This window comes from Neovison vison, chromosome 6, assembly GCF_020171115.1.
Source record: "Neovison vison isolate M4711 chromosome 6, ASM_NN_V1, whole genome shotgun sequence".
NCBI lineage: Eukaryota > Metazoa > Chordata > Mammalia > Carnivora > Mustelidae > Neogale > Neogale vison.
The window spans coordinates 110,579,462-110,597,395 of NC_058096.1; the positions used below are offsets into that span (position 1 = coordinate 110,579,462).

The 17,934-nt window shown below is 46.2% G+C and overlaps 1 protein-coding gene across 7 annotated transcripts in view; it reads left to right on the forward strand.

The window, feature by feature from the left end:
• Nucleotides 1–17,934, forward strand: part of LOC122908796 (LIM domain containing preferred translocation partner in lipoma) — a 673,192-nt gene that overhangs the window by 52,465 nt on the left and 602,793 nt on the right. For all 7 annotated transcript variants that reach the window (XM_044251972.1, XM_044251981.1, XM_044251976.1 and 4 more), the window contains exon 2: nt 11,079–11,201. The gene's annotated coding sequence lies outside the window, so the exon portion shown is untranslated. The remainder of the gene's footprint in view (nt 1–11,078; nt 11,202–17,934) is intronic.

Consider the following 17,934-nt stretch of genomic DNA (forward strand, 5'->3'; position numbering starts at 1 on the left):
GAACAGATTTTATACACAGACACACACACACATACAGATGCTCATACACACACACAGCCATGTACACACAGACACACACTTATAGACACAGACATACACAGACACACACACAAATACTTGTAGATACACACACACACACACACACACACTTCTTTGCTTTCTCTGATACCAAGAGAGACTAAGAGGGCACCGTCCTCTCTTACAGTCTACCAGATTGTAGTCTGATAGATTGTCTACCTGGCCACGAGTAGTTCTTTGTAGTTACTTTGGTTTCTGGTGAACCTGGGGGTCCTTTCCTCTAGTTCAGGGAAGATGCTGGAGATGTGTCTTGGGGAAGCTCTTTCAAGCCAGTGGCATTAGGCGATAGATAGTAATAGCACAGGAAAGGGCTCTGAGGCTCTGTCTGTCCAGGGCTTAAGGGGAGGCCCCCCAGCTCCCTGAGCTGCTCTGAAGCAGCAGGGAAAAAGGGACCTGCCCAGGACCCTGGGAATCTGCACCCAGCGTGTCTCCTACTCCATGGCTACGGTTGGGCGGCTTGTGAGCCTGGAGAGCAGGAGGCTGCCTGGAAGCAGGAAGGGCTTGGGAGGTTTCCTGGCTCTGGTGGTGACAGACAGGGGCACTGAGAGTTTGGGGCTGGTGGTGCGGGTGTACATGCTGGTACGGTGAAGAAGGAGCACTGACATGAATTGAGGGCTCTCTGGGTGCCAGGCACTGGGGTAAGCACTTGACCTCAATCCCTGAGTCTCTACTACCGCTACCCATGAGTAGGTGCTATTTTTTTTTTTTTTGAACTTTATCTTTCATTTTGGTAAAAAATGCACAACGTTTACCATCTATACATTTCTAAGTGTGCAGCTCAGTGGTGTTGAGTGCAGTCACCTCTCCTGCAACCCATCTCCAGAGCCCTTTTCATTCTGTAAAACTGAAACTCCAGAGCCGTTCCACACGGACTCCCCATGCCCCTCACCCTGGCCCTTGACAACTGCCATTCTCCCTTCTGTGTTCGTGAATTTGACTCCTCTCTGCACCTCTCGTGAGGTGGAATCGTCCAGTATCATCCCTTTGGTGACTGCCCTGTTTCACTCCGAGGAACATCTGCATGCTTCATCCGCGTCGGGGCGTGTGTGAGAATTACATACGCACACACCACACTGTGTCGATCCCCGTAGGTACCATTGTTTTACCTCCATTGCAGAGAGGAAGAACCTGGGGCTTGGAGAGCTTCAGTGGCTCGGAGTCACGTGGTCAGTAGCGGAGCTGGGATTTGAACCCAGGTAGTGGGATGTCAGAGCGCATGCGAGCAGGAGTGAGCAGCTGTTTGATTTCAGTTAGCAAGAGTGGAACAACTACCTCCTCACACCTTGCTGTGACATTTCAGTAACCACGTGTTCCAAAGGACCTTGTAGAGGTATTTTCCTCTGTGTTCCAGCCACACGTGAAGCCCTCCTCTGGCAAATAGTAGGAGATCTGTGGCTTCTCTTGTTTGTAATCCTTGTCCCTTTCCTTCCTCTTACTTTTCTGTCTCCCTCCCCAGTTTCCTCCTGGGGAAAAAAAAAAATCACAAACGGTGTGCCTCTTTCTTAGATACTTAAGATCCTTTATGCGATAAGAAAGACTATATAAGTCAGTGATGTGATATCAGGTGTTTTTGTTGCCTCTCTGTCTATGGAATGCTGGGTACAGAGCAGTGGACAGAAATTGCTCGTGTGATTTGTCTGACCCGGCTCTGTTGCTGACTTAGTGTTTGACTTGGGATATGATGCTTCTTTCTGAGCCTCCGTTTTTCCAACCTGGACGATGGGCTGGTTGTCTGTGACAGGGAGCAGTCTGTGCTGAGCCCACATGAGGTGTTCTACATGACTGATCTCCTTCTGTCCTCCTAGCACTCCACCGGGTCTGTTATCCCCATTTTACCTGAGGAAAGTCAGTTCTAGAGCAATGGGAAAACTTGCCTAAATGCCCTCAGCTCCAGAGTTGCAAGTGGTTGTGATCCATGTGCGACTCCAAGGCCCGGGCCTTAGCCACGGTGCTGGGTGCTTTGCTCTTAGTGATCTGTAAGGTTTCTTCCCTTGGTGGCACGTATTCATCTAATTTTATTAAATGTTTATTGGATTCCCACTTATGTGCTTCATACTGTTCTGGGCACCGAGCCAGCACTGGGTTTGGAGTGAAGAAAAAGACACACAGAACAATGATTCTTTGGAGCTTACATTCTAGTAGGGGTGTGTGGAGGAGGCAGATAATAAATGAACATGTAAACAGGAGGGAATGATAAGTAACACTGTGAGGATTCACCCAGGGTGCTCAGACGATGAGTGAATGCGGGAGGGGATCTGGGTGGTGATGTTTAAGCTGAGCTCTGAATGCCAGAAAGCCAGCCATGCAAAAGTCAGAGGGGAGAAGCATGCAGAGGGTTCTGTCAATGCCCAGGCCGTGGAGCGGGAATGAGTGAGAGTTTGAGGAATAGAAGGAGCCTAGAGTGCTAGGAGGTAGTGGGCTGCAGAGAGAGAATCATGATAGCAGGGCAGGGTAAGGGCTGCTGGGTGTAAGTAAGCTAGGGAAGGGTCTGACCTGAGTGGAGGGGTGATGGGAAGCATCTGAGTACTGGACCAGCATCATTCTGCCTGCTGTCGGGGGAATGGATTACAAGGATGGGGGCAGGGGTAGAAGCAAGGAAGTTAGGAGGAGACTCCTTCTGGAATCAGGTAGTGGTAACTTTAATTAGGGTGGTAGAAGCGGGGCCAGAGAGCAGTGACTTGGTGCCTGACGTGTTTTGGAAGGGTTGTCTACAGGATATCAAGTGCAGTGTCCTTCTAAAAAGTGTCGAGGTCAATGGGCAGAAATCTGGGAGACCCTGATGTAGGTGAAAATGTGCAGTGGAGGGTGCACAGACTTGCAGCTGATTCAGACTAAGGAGTCTGTGTGCTCCCTGCTTTGGTTTCTAGCCTTGAACTTCTGGCCAGGGAACAGAGGGCAGTGGCTTCCTGCCTCTGACTTCCTGGCTGAGAGTTGCTAGAACGCCCCAAAATAAGCCTTACAGAACATGCTGCTTCCTTTGCTCTCCCTGGGTATTTGTATAAAGCATTCTTTCCCACCAAGCCTGCAGAACATTCAGAGTGATGTTGACTTTGTGGGCTGTATTTAACATATTGTTTTTCCCTGATGTGTCGTCTAACCCTGCAGGGATTCCTGCCTCCTATAGATTCCCTGGTGAGCGGCCTTCAACCACTCTGTAAGATGGGTCTGGAAGGCTCAGTGGGAACCCAGTAGAGCTGGGATTTCAAGGCTCCACTTTGGCTTGAGGATCCTGGTCCAAGGGTACCTCCTAGACCTATTTCATGGACATTTGATTTCATAACTTACTGGCCCTGGCCTCCCCCTTTATAATTCCTTTTAACGGCCTGGACTTTCCTATAAATTCCCTATTTTTCAATGGCATGGAGAAACTGGTCTCATAGAAATTGGATGATTTAGTTACCTGGGTGGCTCAGTTGGTTGGGCATCCGGCTCTTGGTTTTGGCTCTGGTCATGATCTCACAGCTGTGGGATCAAGCCCCATGTTGGGCTCCACGCTTAGTGCGGAGTCTGCTCCACATTCTCTCTCCCTCTCCTTACGCCTCTGCCTTTCCCCCTCCCCCCTGCACATGTGTTCTCTCTCTATAAAAATAAATAATAAATGAAATCTTAAAAAAAATAAGTTAGATGATAGGGTCTATGTGATGTTGTGTCTGAGTCAGGCTGGGAATCTAAGAATCCTGACCGAGCCTTGTGCTCTCTGACCTAAGTGACCACCAGACCTAAGTGACCCCGCATGGTACGTCACGTCCCCTGGTATCTCACGGCATTCTTATATGATGGTGGGCCTGAGCCTGGTGATGCTCAGAGATCATAGTTGAAATAACTTGAAATTCACTCCTGGGGCTTCTTTACACACTTCTCTTCAAATGGTTTTCAGTCTGTCTTAACATTTTTTTTTTTTTAATAAAACCTCTTGAGCCTTATCTCTTAAAAACTGTTTTATTTTTGCTCATTTGAATTTCTTTTAAAGTTTCTTTCATATGACCCATTCATTTAGTCAACAAACATTTATTGAGTTCTTACTGTATGCCAGGCATTGTGCTAGGCGCTGGGGATTGATTCAAAGATAATTTGGAGGCGTATGGAAGGGGAGTGGATAATTACAGCACAGTGAGATAAGCGCTATAATAGAGGGATATGTAAAGAGCTAGAAATAGCACTATGAATAACATCTCTGAACAAATTGCCTTCTTTTTTCCTTTTGGATTATTCCCTTATGTATATTGCCCAAAGTGGGATTACTGGGTCATTTAAAAGATGAAAACAATTTGGCACAAAAAGATGTAATGACTTGCCTGGGGAATACAGATCAATTTTCAACAGGGGGAAAATTGTTGACAATTCCAGATTTAGACATTTCACCAGGAGGATTGCTCCGTTTTTATACCACCCCTATCATCATGGTGGTTTTGAGGGGGGGGTACCTAGTCTCAACCTGTCAGGCTGCATGTAGAAACACATATCCTTATCTTTAAGATCACACATTAATTGTTAATTCTCACACCTGGCTCTGTAAGTATGATTGTGTCCATTTTACAAATGAAGAAATTTGTAACTTGATTAGAAGGAAGTGACTTGCTCAGGGTTCCATGGAGATAATTCACGGAGAATCCAGGAGTCAAGCATAGGGTTTTTTGATTCTAGGACTCTGGTCCTGTTCTCCGTGCTCCGTTCATCATGCAGGGTACTTGTGCTCCAGCTGGGGCCTGGAATTCACTTAATGAGCTGTAGGGACTTTTCTCAGGAGGGTCGGAATATTCCAAAGAGGTGTAGAAGTTCTGGTCCAGTGTTCCTGTGTACATCAGTTAGAAGAGACCTAGAGGTCATTATTCCTGATTCTGCCCCAGGTCCTGGAAGGTTAGTGCATCACCTTAGCTCTGAAGCACAGAGTCCCAAGTGGGGCCGAAACTGTGCCATAGTTCTGTTTTGAAGCATTTATTATTTTCCTCGTATATTCAGCTGTGTGTCCCTGACTGTAAATTTACTGATTTCGCCAATGAGGAATAAAAACTCTTGCCCCAGTACCCAGCTCATCATAGCCGGACAGCAATGCCTGTCCACTCTGAGCTTCCTCAAGGCTTTGGCTCACTCATCCCTAAGACAGCCAGGTTTCCTGCTATTTTCCAGACATACCTGCTTTTTCTCACCTTCATGCTTTGGCTCATGCTGTTCCCTTCGCCTAAGGTGACCTCTCCCATCTTCATCCAGAGCACTTCTGTTCCTTCTGTGCGCTTCTGCACAGAAGCCGCCTTCTGATGGAGGGGACCTCTGATCACCGTCCACTCTGCACCCTGCACATAGGAAGGATCTCTGTGTTCTCTCTTCTCCTAACTCACAGCACAGTGGGCTGTGGGGCAATAGAGTATAGCTCTGTGGTGCTTATGAGCATGGCATCTTCTTTCAGATCTTGGCCATGACACTGATAGACGTGTGAGCCATCAGGTCAGTTATTCTTCTTGAACCTGAGGCTCCTCATCTGTCAAATGGGTATAAACAATCATAGGAAGCCCAGTGTTGTGAGGATTTATCACACATTATCTGTGGTTCTTCTGTGGTTGTGCACCATATCCTACTTTGTATCTTGTCTCTCCTCCTAGATTGGGAGCTCCTTTAAGGGCTTGGAGGGAAAAGCATCTTGCCTGTGCCTTTAACAAATGGGACCTTTCACAAAGGCTGCTTTAAGGGAAAGGTTCCATATGACCTAACTGGTGACGTCAGGCTCATTACTAGTTGGAAGCCCCGGTCACATGGTGCCAGGCCTGGACGGGAGCGCTGTGATAGGGAGCTTTGGGCACACATAGAATGTGCTGGATGGGCCTCTGGCTCCCGCTTGGTAACAGGACAGAAGCTGGAGCTTGTGTGCAGCCTGTGTTCTGATTCATCACGTTGGGTAGTGCTGGCATTTCACTGAAGGCAGAGTGGAAATCCTGCTTGGAACGTGACACTTGGTTTCTTCTCTGGGTCTTTCACGGACAGGAGTTCCAGATTAGAGGAGATCAATGGAGGTGTGGGTTTGGGGCACCTCTGAGAGCCACCTCCTCTGACTTCTCTGTGGGCGGGGACACGGGGAAGGCATGCCTTTGGAGGAGGAAGCTGTCCTTTAGGCACCCCTCACCCTCGGTGTGCTTAGAAACTGACCATGGAAGGGGAAATACAGTTCTTAAAGGGGTAACTCTGTCTTTTAACTTTCTCTCGAATCATTTCCCAAAATGTAGTACCCATGAGTCTCAAGATCCAAGTGTTTTAGCCTGGCACACGAGGTCATTCATGTCTTGGCTGCAACATTCTTTTCCAGCCTCATCTCCCACCGCAGCCCTCCATGGGCTCTGCCACTGGCCTCACCAGATTAGTCACTTTCCATAAGAACACCCTGGACTCCTTACGGCCCTTAGCACATCGTGTTCCCTGGGCCTCTTTTCCTCCTCCTCACTCATGGAAATCCTCTTGGGTGTTCAGGCTTGGTTCAGAGGTCAGCATCTGCAGAGCTCTTCCAGACCCTCAGAACGGCGGTGTATGCATGTGTGCTTTGCACACTTTTCATTCTGTCTTACATATTTCAGTGTGTCCCTGGTGAGCCTAGGAGCTCTTTGAGACCTCAAGGCCAAGTCTGATTCAGCGCCTACACCTGCTAAGTCCATATACTGTGCCTTATTAAGGACAGGAGGTGCTAGCAAATGTCTCTTTTGAGCACCTGTGAAGGCAGGGCACATGACATCATGTCAACTAACAGCTGTGCCGGAGGGGATGTTGAGAAGCTCATGCTAGGGTTACCGCGGTTCGTTTGATCATGAGCCCAGCCATTGGAATTCTGTTGAATTGGCCTGATAGCAGTCCACTGCTCCCCTCTCTCAGGCCTGCTTCCCACGTACCCAGCAGATGTCTGCCTAGTGCCAGGCCTTAGAGCTTTTTGTTTCACTTAAGAACATAGAGTAAGGTAAAAATCAGGGAAGATTCTGCTTGGAATGTGAACATGTTTTAGTTTGAAAGTTCAGGCTTTTGGGGCGCCTGGGTGGGTGAGTTAAGCCTCTGCCTTTGGCCCAGGTCATGATTTCAGGGTCCTGGGATCGAGCCCTGCATGGGCTTTCTGCTTGGCAGGGAGCCCGCTTCTCTCTCCCCCTCACCCCTCCCACTCCTGCCTTTGCTTGCTTCTCTGCCTGCTTATGATCTCTGTCAAATAAATAAATAAAATCTTAAAAAAATAAAAAAAAGTCCAGGCTTTGTGTGGTGGTTTTTTTTTTTTTTTGTTTGTTTGTTTTTTGTTTTTAAATCCCAGAGCTCCTTAAGATGTAAAAACAAGGGGAGAATTTTTTAGTCTATGTCTGCCTCTAGCAGAATAACTGTCCATAGTAGAGTTGTAACTGCAAATAATAAAACCTGGGTAATCGAGCTTGATTTTGAAGACTTGGGTTCAAGTCTTGGCTTTACCATTTGTCAGCCTCAAAACCTTGGGCAGTTGCCTGACCTCTGTAACCCTCAGTTTCTTTAGTAGACAATTGGGAAATTGTTCTTACAGGGATGTTGCAAGGTATAAATGAGGTTTTGGGCATTAAATTGGGATTTTTATTCCTGTTTAATTCATGAGTTGGATTTGAAGGCCATTTTTTTTCACTATTTTTTTTTTTTTCTTTTTTTGGGTACCATCTACACATAATGTTACATTAGTTTCTGGTGTATAATGCAGTGATTCGATATCTTTATGTGTTACGCTAGGCTCACCAGAAGTGTAGCTGCCATCTGTCACCATATCCCTCTGTTACAATATCATTAACGATACTCCTTATGCTGTGCCTTTTATTCTGTGACCTACCCATTCCCTATACTTCTATACTTCTATTCCCCTTTGCCCATTGTTGCCCATCCCCCCACCCCCTGCCTTCTGACAGCTATCAGTTTGTTCTCTGTATTTTAGGTCTTACTGAAGGCCACTTTAAAATAGAAGTTCCAAAATGTTTGCTTTTGAAGGAAAATGCTTGGATATGTAAGTTTGCACACACATGTTTTATGTTTTCAATGACAAGTGAATTTTCATACAGCACGCTTAGGGGACATATATAGCTTACGACACTCAGTTACAGTCCACATAAATTAAAGCCACAAAATCATAGCTTTGAGAAATTCTGGAAGCCTTGGAAGACAAGGGACTGATCATTAAGGACTGCTGCTTGTGGGCCCTGTGCTGTGCCTCCTGGAGTTGGAATTACTTAGACCCCAATGGGTAGGTGGTAGTAGGGCTGTTTTGCAGACAGGGAGACTTGAGCTCAGGGAGGTTAAGTAACCTACACAAATCCTGTATCCAAGCATTCACCTGCATCCTGTACTCATGGTGGCCTCTAGAATGCTTTCCCTTCCAGACGTGACGGTGCCTGCCTTTGCTTTGTGGGTCCTTTATCCTCTCCCTGCAGGAGAGGTCCCTGGTTCTGGACTAGATAGAGCAGTAGAAATCGGCCGTGTGGATGTCCCATAACTCGTTTAATTACCCTGGAAGAGTGTCTTTCCTGTTCCTGCCAAGAATTTGCTCATTTTAAGCTCCTTTGACTACTCATTCTTCAGCCTGTTCCTGCTCTCCTGTTCGCGGAGAGATTTGCCATTGCACATCTCTCGTTTTGAGGTCAGGAATGTATTTGAAGAGGACTTCATGTTTCATTTTGAAAAATTATAGGTGGAAACAAACAGGGTTGCTGGAGGAGTTGTGGGTGGGGGGTAGCGTAACTGGGGGATGGGCATTAAGGAGGGCACATGACATGATGAGCACTGGGTGTTATACACAACCGATAAATTATTGAACACTACGTATGAAACTATGACGGACTCTATGTTGGCTAATTGAATTTAACTTAAAAAAAAAGGAAAAAATTACAGGTGGAAAATAAAATTCATTGAGTAGTTCCCATCATCTCATTCAAACATGATGAGAAGAGGCAGCACAGGGCCAGAATTAGGAGTCATGGCTGTCATCCTGAGTCTGTCCCTGACCAGGCAGGGGACTTTGAGCCCAGCCCTCCCATTTCTGTAAGGACCTCAGTTTCTTCACCTGGAAAGAGCTGAGGGCATTCCAGGGTTACTCCCAAGATTTCAAAATTCTACATGTTTTGTGGTGTCAGAACCGTCAGTTTCTGGGGAGCTGTGTAATCCTGCAGCTGTTTCTCTAATACTTTTCAATCTTTCGATTTAATGTATTCAACAATGTATAATTTTTTAAAGGGACGCTTTTATAGACACTTCTGAAATACCGGGAGGGGGGGATAAATGGATGTTAAAAAATAGAAAACAACCAATTAAATAGTATATAGCATGTAATTCTCCTTGGAAACTTACCACGAAATGGAGGAGCACTTTAACAACTAGTAATTTAAATTGCATTTGAACTCTGCTAATAGTTTGTTTGCATGGGAACTTCAATCATTTCACAGGGTTCTTTAGCAAAGCTCCTTGTTCGCTTTATGGAAAAGAAGAAAAAAAATTATTAAGAGAGAAGCTGATGATGGAAGAGGAGACCACTGTCCTCTGTGTATGTGTGAGAGGTTGCCCAAGGGCCAAGGTGGAGAGCCTCACCTTCCAGTTTAGAGATCTAGCCAAGTCTGATGCCCTCTACTGCTGTTGGAGAAACCGTTTTGATTTCGATCTCCCTCCACAAGGAGAAACTTCAGTTCCCTGGGACTTGCGGGGGAGTGATGTCTAGACTGTACCGTCCATGGGTCTGTTGTTCGCCTCTGCCTACTTCATTCCTCAGCAAGCGTGAAACGATGCCTTTCTCATGTCAGTAGAATGGCATTGAGAATTCTCATGTCCTTAAAGACCACTAGGTCTAATTGCTTTGCAAGTTCATCTTGATTATGTGCCATCTTCCTGACTTAATTTCTTTTTGCCATCAGGCTATCCTTGACAGCCCTGGACCAGATGGCCTGGGACCATCTGCCACTAACTGTGGCTCCTGGAGTGGCCACCTCCCTCCTCTGGCCCCAGCTTCTCCTCCTGTCAGTTGGAATGGTTGAGGCGGGCCATTTTTAAGGTTCCTCCCAACTTTGAGTGGATCTGAGTGTTTGAGGATTGAATGAGATAATATACACAAGTCAATTTCATGGTTGGTTGGATAATGTTTAAAATGACAACAATGAAAATGGGAGTAGTGGTTTTTCTGGTATATGGGTTCCTCCTGCCTATACAAAGCACACATGTTGTAACAGCCACTGCCTCGGAATACTTGTCAGTTGGAATATGTACTGCATCATCCTTAGCAAAATAGTAATAGGTCTTAATGAAATAAAACCTGTAAGGAGGACTGATCTGAAAGCATCAGGATCGTCCAGCTCTCTGCTGCTCACGGGCTGTCCTTTTTGTAGACAAAGAAACTAAACTTTGGGGGAGAGGGGGTCACTCGATCCCATAGTCGGAAATTTGTCTCCAAACTCATATATATATATTGCTCTATGTTTATTTGTTCAGATTTTGCTATTAATTTTTTCTTGGTTAAAGTGTGAAAATCTAACTATTGGTTTCTTTCCTCTCAGTGAGGATGACGAAGTCTTCTTCTCAGGAGAACTGGGGGGCCTGCAATCTTCTTTTAGTGATTCTGTGACAAATTGGTACAACAGAAGTGCCAGGAGCTGACTGGGGGCTTAGCAGGTGTAGAGGGAAGCCTCCAAATTTGTAGGCTTCAAGCCTGGCATCATTCCTGGCTTGGCCTAGTCAAGTGAGTTCTTAAAGCTGGAAAGTTCTAAAGCTGGCAAGATCCTAGAGATTTGTTGTGATTTTTTTTTTTTTTTAAGATTTATTTATTTATTTTTAGAGAGGAGGGTGGGGAGGGGCAGAGGGAGAGACAGCGAGAAACCTGAAGCCGACTCCACGATGAGCACAGAGCCCACTTAGGGGGCTTGATCTGAGGGCTCTGAGATCATGACCTGAGCCCTGAAATCAAGAGTTGGCTGCTCCACTGACTGAGCCACCCAGGCACCCAAGATCCAAAAGATTTGTAAGCAGCCCTTGTCTCCCATTTTCCACAGGTGGAGACCTTGAGACACAGAAATACAGCTGAAGACAAGCCAGTCACCTGGTTCTCATTTGAGGCCTTTTCTCGTTGTTCTTCTGGGCGTCATCCTCAGAGGGAAGCAATTTTTCTTCAGTTGGTGAGTTCTATGAAGAAGAGAAGACTCTTTTGTTTTATAATTATAATTATATTATACTTTATGATTTTATAAATAATGCGTATGCTTAATGAGTTTAAAAATCCACAGTATCCATGGAATGTGGGGACTCTAGTAGCTGGGTGGAATGAGGATTAGGGAAGAACCACTGTCTTCTTTCTTTTTATCTTGAGTTGATTTCACTGGTCATGGACAAAATAGAACAGTGCTAATAAAATGTGTGGCAGAGCAGAGGCAGGCCTCAGCTCTTGGAAGGAGGCATGAAGAGAAATTGGAAGAAAATTGGGAGTAGTGATGAGTTTGGATTGCCAGTAATTGTATTGCTTCCTTCTTTCTCCTTTGGCAGGGAGGGACGCGTTCTTGAAATTGAAAGACCAAAATGAAAATGTCAGTGAACAGTGGTATGGGTGTTCGCAAGGAAAGAAAAGTTGTATTATTGAATGATTCTTGTTTACCCCCCGTTCGAGGTGCTGCTTCTTCTGCAATCTCATTTTGTTTTCACAAAAATCCTTCGAGGTAGCCAGGGAGGCTAGATTGGCTCAGGCAGAGAGTGTGAGCCGTTGTCTTAAAAGGGCCTGCTAGAGTTCCGCTGGGATTCCGTTCCATGCTCAGAAAGGGGAATGGCGAACAGGTAAGGGAAGCTTTCCCTTGTGTTTTGAAATACTTCTGCGTTCAGCTGGTAGACTAGAACATCATGTTCTAGAAAATAGGTGCAGTGAAAAGGATAGTGGTGGGGTCCCCCCTTGGCTGGGCAGAGATCTGAGGAAAACAACGGGACAATTCTGGGAAGAGCTTCCATTTAGACTTTGAGATCGGAGGTCCCCCTCCTGAGGGCCAGTCCCTGTGTACCCCAAGCGCTGGCTGTATACTGAGTACATAATATGCCTTGCCTGAGTTTAGGGCATAGTTTTCCAGAACAGAGCAGGTACTGTAGTGAGTGATAAAACCTAACTTCATTTAAAAGTGTGACAGTTTACAGTTACATTTTGTCACCTTCTCTTCATCAATGTATCTTAAAAGAACAACTGATCTTCTGTGTGCCAATCGATCTGCATCAGATAAAAGGCTGGCAACCACTGCTTCGGCTCTTAAATACCTTAGCTTGTTCAAATTTCACACAAGGTCTTGGATGTTTTGCCCTCAGCACATACTTTAGGAATCAAATGTGCATCTTTGTTACCTGCTCTATTTCCCGAGTTTTTTCAGTGTTTAAAGTGAAATTATGATTAATATGAAGACTTGAACCTGGATTAAAAACAAACACGCAGTGTATGATGACAGAATGGGATAGAACGCCTAAGCGGGGGGAAGCTGGAAGACACTTAGAAATTTTCATTGTCCGAAGCTAATTGTGAGCCAGCAGTGGTTTATGTCTCCTAAAATGCCAACACAGGGGGTGCCTGGGTGGGTTAAGCCTCTGCCTTCGGCTCAGGGCATGATCTCAGGGTCCTGGGATCGAGCCCCGCATCGGGCTCTCTGCTCAGTGGGGAGCCTGCTTCCCTTCCTCTCTCTCTGCCTGCCTCTCTGCCTACTTGTGCTCTCTCTCTTTCTGTCAAATAAATAAATAAAATCTTAAAAAAAACAAAAAACAAAAAACAAAAAACCAGAACACTAAAATGCCTATGCAGCCTTGGACTGCATGAAATAGAGTGTCCTCTAGAACTCGGTGGATGGGGGATCCTGCTAGAAGCTGGCCAGTCCAGAGGTGAGGTGGGCTTCAGCCCTAGTTTGAACAGGACTCGGCTCTGTCTCTTTGTTTTTGCTCCTTGCTCTGCCTTCTCTGTGTTGACTTCAACCTTGGAAGTCTCACCCTGTGGTCATGAGATGGCTGCCTACTCCATCCAGGCTCTAGGCCTCCTCTTCCCACTGCGGGGGAAGAGCCTTGTTTGCCATGTCCCCATGACCTTGGGTTGCTGTGCATTCCTCACACAGCCACTGAGGCCGAGAGGACGGGACTGTGCTAACTCGCCTGTGCATTGGTCTCTGCTCCGGAAGACAGCCCCCCCCAAATCTCATGGCAGTTACATGGCATAGAAGAGTGGTCTCTCAAAGAATTTCTGGGTGTTGCTAGGAGGTGGTGAGAGGCCTAGCGTTGTTTGGGTGACCGGGAACTTTTTCCCTACCTTCCTAACAGAGCTCCCCTCGAGAGTCAGATTTTAGTCCTTTCTTCGTCCTCGGAGAGGAACATTAGCCAGCTGGACTGTCTATACGAGAATGCTATAAAGACTGGAAACGACGTTTCACCAGGAAGTGTTACGGGAATGAGACTCCGCTGGAGAGGGCAGGAGGCAGAGTATACATTGAGGATGGCCTTTAAGAATGTAAAACCTAGGGGGTATGTGGGTGGTTCAGGGGGTTAAGCCTTTGCCTTCGGCTTAGGTCTTGGTCTCAGGGTCCTGGGCTTGAGTCCCGCATCGGGCTCTCTGCTCAGCGGGGAGCCTGCTTCCCTCTCTGTTTCTGCCTGCCTCTCTGCCTACTTGTGATCTCTCTTTCTCTCTCTCTGTCAAATAAATAAATAAAACCTTTAAAAAGAAAAGAATACAAAACCTGATTGGAAGAGGGGTAGCATCTCTCATTCGTAGGTGTATCTTGAGTCTAGTGGAATCTTTAGCACATAATATGTGCACAGTGCATTTCCATGGATAGAAGGAATGAATCTAAATGTAGTAAGTGAACCTTCCAAGGGCATTCCACCAGACACTGGCCATTCTGTTTGGAGAGTTTTAGGAAATCTAGCACAGATGAGGCTACCTTCATGTCTCTCTGAGATGGAAACAAATGAGTCTTTGGGGGCCAGTATGGCTTAAGAAATCTGTGAGTGCCTAACAAGGCTGTGAGTTTGTGGGATGGGGTATCAGAGGTCTTCCATTATTAGATGTGCACCCCCAGAAAAACAGTGCTCCCTGCCTTCGTTTCCCTGATCTGGGAGTTAGGAGTAATAATCATTGCACTGCCCGCCTCTCATGTTTGCTTAGAGCAGATGGATCGGGAGAGGCCAACCTGTCTTGCAGACTGTGAAGTGCGGTCCATACATGATAGATTATTACATGATAGATAGGTTGTTGTCTTCTTTGGTTTAATTAATAATCTTGAATATAAAGAAGAAGACAGTGTAATGTGTAGTCTCCAGGACCATGCCAGCTACATGGTATAAGCTCAGTGTATGTTTTTCCTCCCAGTCCTGCAGCCCCATCATCTTTAGGACTGGGTGGGCGCTAATTTGTCCTTAGTCTTTGAAAAGAGCTAGATCTGGAACCTTGTGTAATGGTCGTGGTTGACGTTGAAATAAAATTGTGTGCTGTTAGTGCTTTTCATATTGGATTTTGCTCTTGGTAGCAGGAGGTGGAAGGAGCTAGAATTGGGAGACTGAAGAAGTCTCCATTCTTGAGAAATCCCTTAGAAGTTACAGTCTAGCTATTCCACTCTTGCTCTGTTTGATTAGATAATCACACCTTCTGCTCTAGGCGTCACCGGCTCAGTGGGAGTCAGGAAGGAAATTATTTTCCTCTGTTGATACTACTGTATAATTGTTGACGGTAGCCAAGGGCTTTCATTTTTAATATTTCCTCTTTGGTCCTTAGAAGGATCAGGTATTAGTCTGTGCCGGAAGCAAAGCTACGGTCACTTCCGCCAGAGGTAAATGTCTTGGCTCCCTACAGTCACTTGGTCAGGTGGTTTCTGGGCATGTATGACCATCTGCTGAGCCAGCTTTCATTGCTTTTTATATTATTGCTTCAAAAATACAAAAAGACTTGCTGGGTCTGAGCAGGAGCGCATCCAGCCATCTAGGGCTCTGTGACGGTTCTGTAACCCAGGGATGTCTTATAGGAAATGTTTGCTATCCATGAAAGTCAAAGGTAGAGCTCTCTCACTCTCCCTCTTGTTTTGTTTCCTTCCTCCTAAGTCCATATTCTTCTATTTCTTCTATTTCAGCACAGTGGAGATGCCTCTGTTCTGTGTTGCGTAGGGCACTAGAAGGTCAGAGGAATTCTTAGGTTCTCCTCCTTGGATTCCTGTGTGTTAGGAAGGGTCTGATGCCTAATGCATGGGGAGCCCCGTGAGTCCTTGGTATGGCTAGGTGTGTAAGGAGTCTCTGACCTTCCAGGTGTGGTTCCATCTCCAGTTTTTTTCCCATCAACATCCTGCAGCCAAAAGTGTCATGTTGACCTTGAGCTATACTGATTTTATTTCCAGGGTCCTCTCTGTGTGGTCAGAACATGCCTGGGTATGTGTCACCAAATGGGGAAGCATCTCTGCCTGGGGAGGGGGGGGACAGGGTTCCCCCCAAGAGTTTCTGATAGCTAATGTCATGGTCTACTTCCTAGGCCTGAAAAATGGTGGAGTTGGTAGGGACCAGGCCTCTCCTCTGTGGCTGCTATCTTTATTATCCATTGCTGCATAACAAGCCCTAAACTTATTGCTTAAAACAAGGAATGTTTATAATCTCACACTGTCTGTGATTTGGGACATGGGAGCAGCTTAGATGGGAGGTTCAGGGCCTCTCCTGAGGTTGTAGTCTAGTTGTCTGCTGGCCTGCAGTCTCATCTGAAGGCTCAGCTGGGGAAGACCCCCCTCACCCCCACCCCCCAGGCTCTGGCAGGATTTATGTCCTCTCAGGATTTTGGACTGAGGGCCTCAGATCCTTGTGGACTGTTGGCTGAAGGTGGCCCTCAGTTTTTTGCCATGAGGGCCCCGCCATAGGGCAGCTCACAAGATGGCAGCTGCCTTCCCTCCATGCAAGTGAGTAAGAGAGAATCCCCCAGATACAAGGCACAGCCTTTCTGTAACCTCATCCTGGTTGTGGCACACCTTCTCTCTCTGCCTCACTGTATTGCTCAAAGCAAGGCATGAAATCCAGCCCACACTCAAGGGGAGGGATTGTACAAGGGTATGAATACCAGGAGACGGAGTTATAGACAGCCACCTTAAGGGCCGTCTACACAGATGCCCTAGGTTACATGGCATATATGAAGGTGGGAGAAGGAGTTACACGGAGCCACTGAAGAAACTCAGCACACTTCTGTGGAACAACCTAACTTGAAGGCTTTTGGGACAGAACGCTGTTTAAAATCTAGATATAAGCATTGATCTATAACTGCACAGAATGCAAACTTGGCATGGCTTCTCAGAGGAGGAACACACACTTTGGAAGAGTGCTGTACTCCCATGCCTCTACATTTTTACCCTCCTGAGCAGTTAGAGCTGCTTGGATAGAAGTGCTCGGATGTTCTTGCTGGAGCTTTTGCTCTACTCATGAGAAACCAAAACCTAGAGGGGGACAGACTCCTTCTGCGGTCACAGAGCCATCAGCAGCCTTTGGGGGGTTCCCCAGAGATTCCTTTGGCTCTGGCTCCACTGCTGCTTCTCCATCTTTCCATACTGCCTCTGCTTCAGTCCATACCAGTTTTCAGCATGTTTTCTCTGCTCTTTACAGCCTCTTTCCTGTCCCAGAAACCAATTAGGGGAAAACAGGTTGAAATTTGGTCTTGAGCCTTCATGTTGTCCCTTTAGTTAAATTTCAGGGTCTGCATCTCCTGTTGGGTAGAACTGTGTCCTGAAAAGTTGCATAAATCAGTGTTACTTGGCTCGGTGTGTCTCTGCAGTAGGAATAACATTTGTATTAAGAATAGTGAGCCGATATACAGCATCGCTGTGGGACTGACAGGATCAGACATAAAACCTCAGCCAGTACCTTCTGTCTGGCAGAACTGGCAGAAAGTTCTTTTCTAGAGAATCTATCCTCCTGCTGCCCCCCTCCCCAGCCCCAAGCAAACTGTCTTTTATAAAACCAAGCTCAGCAGTCCATTTCATAGAAGATGACAGGTTCCTTAGAGTTTTCCTTAAAATTCCTAAAAAATTCATGGAAATTGGAAAACTGAAAATTATGGTCAAGCTCATTAGTAGCCCTGTAGCCAAAAGAAGGAAAGCCTGCTTGGGTTAGACTGTCACTAGCCAGAATGTTAATACTACTCCCCTGCTCCGTGGCCCTTTTTGACTCTCTCTCTCTCTCTCTATATATTTTTTTATATCATTAGTGCTTTCAAAGTATTGCTTGTCTCTTATTTAATTTCTTACTGAAAGTCTGTAACAGGAAATAGTTTCTGTTGGGTGAAGGCAACAAGGTAGAGCAAAATTTGGAAAAGGGAGACTGAAGTCACTTATGCATTTTTTTAAGTGGTTTCCATGTCTGAAAAAACGGGTGCAAAGAGCAGCTGCTCTTTGGGTTCTTTCGTGTTCACAGAGCAGAATAGTGGGTTCAGAGGGCCTGTGGAGCCTGGTACTTAGCACATAGTAGGTGTCCATGAAACATTAGCCTGTGCTCTCCTTAACAGTCTGTAAGTGCTGGGAATCACCCTCAGTTCTGGGCTCTGTCAGGCCGTTTTCCCAATGCCTCCCCTTTGCACTGTCCACTTGGCTTGAACCAGACCCTCAGCATTTACATGTGTCATTCCGGAATAGGTAAATAGCCTTTAGGTTTATAATTTTGTCAAGACATAAATACAGACATCATAATATGCTCATATTTTCTGGCATTTGGGAATATAGTAGCTCTAAGAACAAAATACTCATACCCTGTAGTTCATGAGCGAGGCCTTGGGGGTACCAGTGCGGGAAAAGTAAGTGTTGCTCTCATCATGACAAGGTTTTCTGGTCCAGAGGATGAGCTCCACTCAGCTGCCACCAGCCACCTCTTCCTCTGTACGTGGAAGCTTCT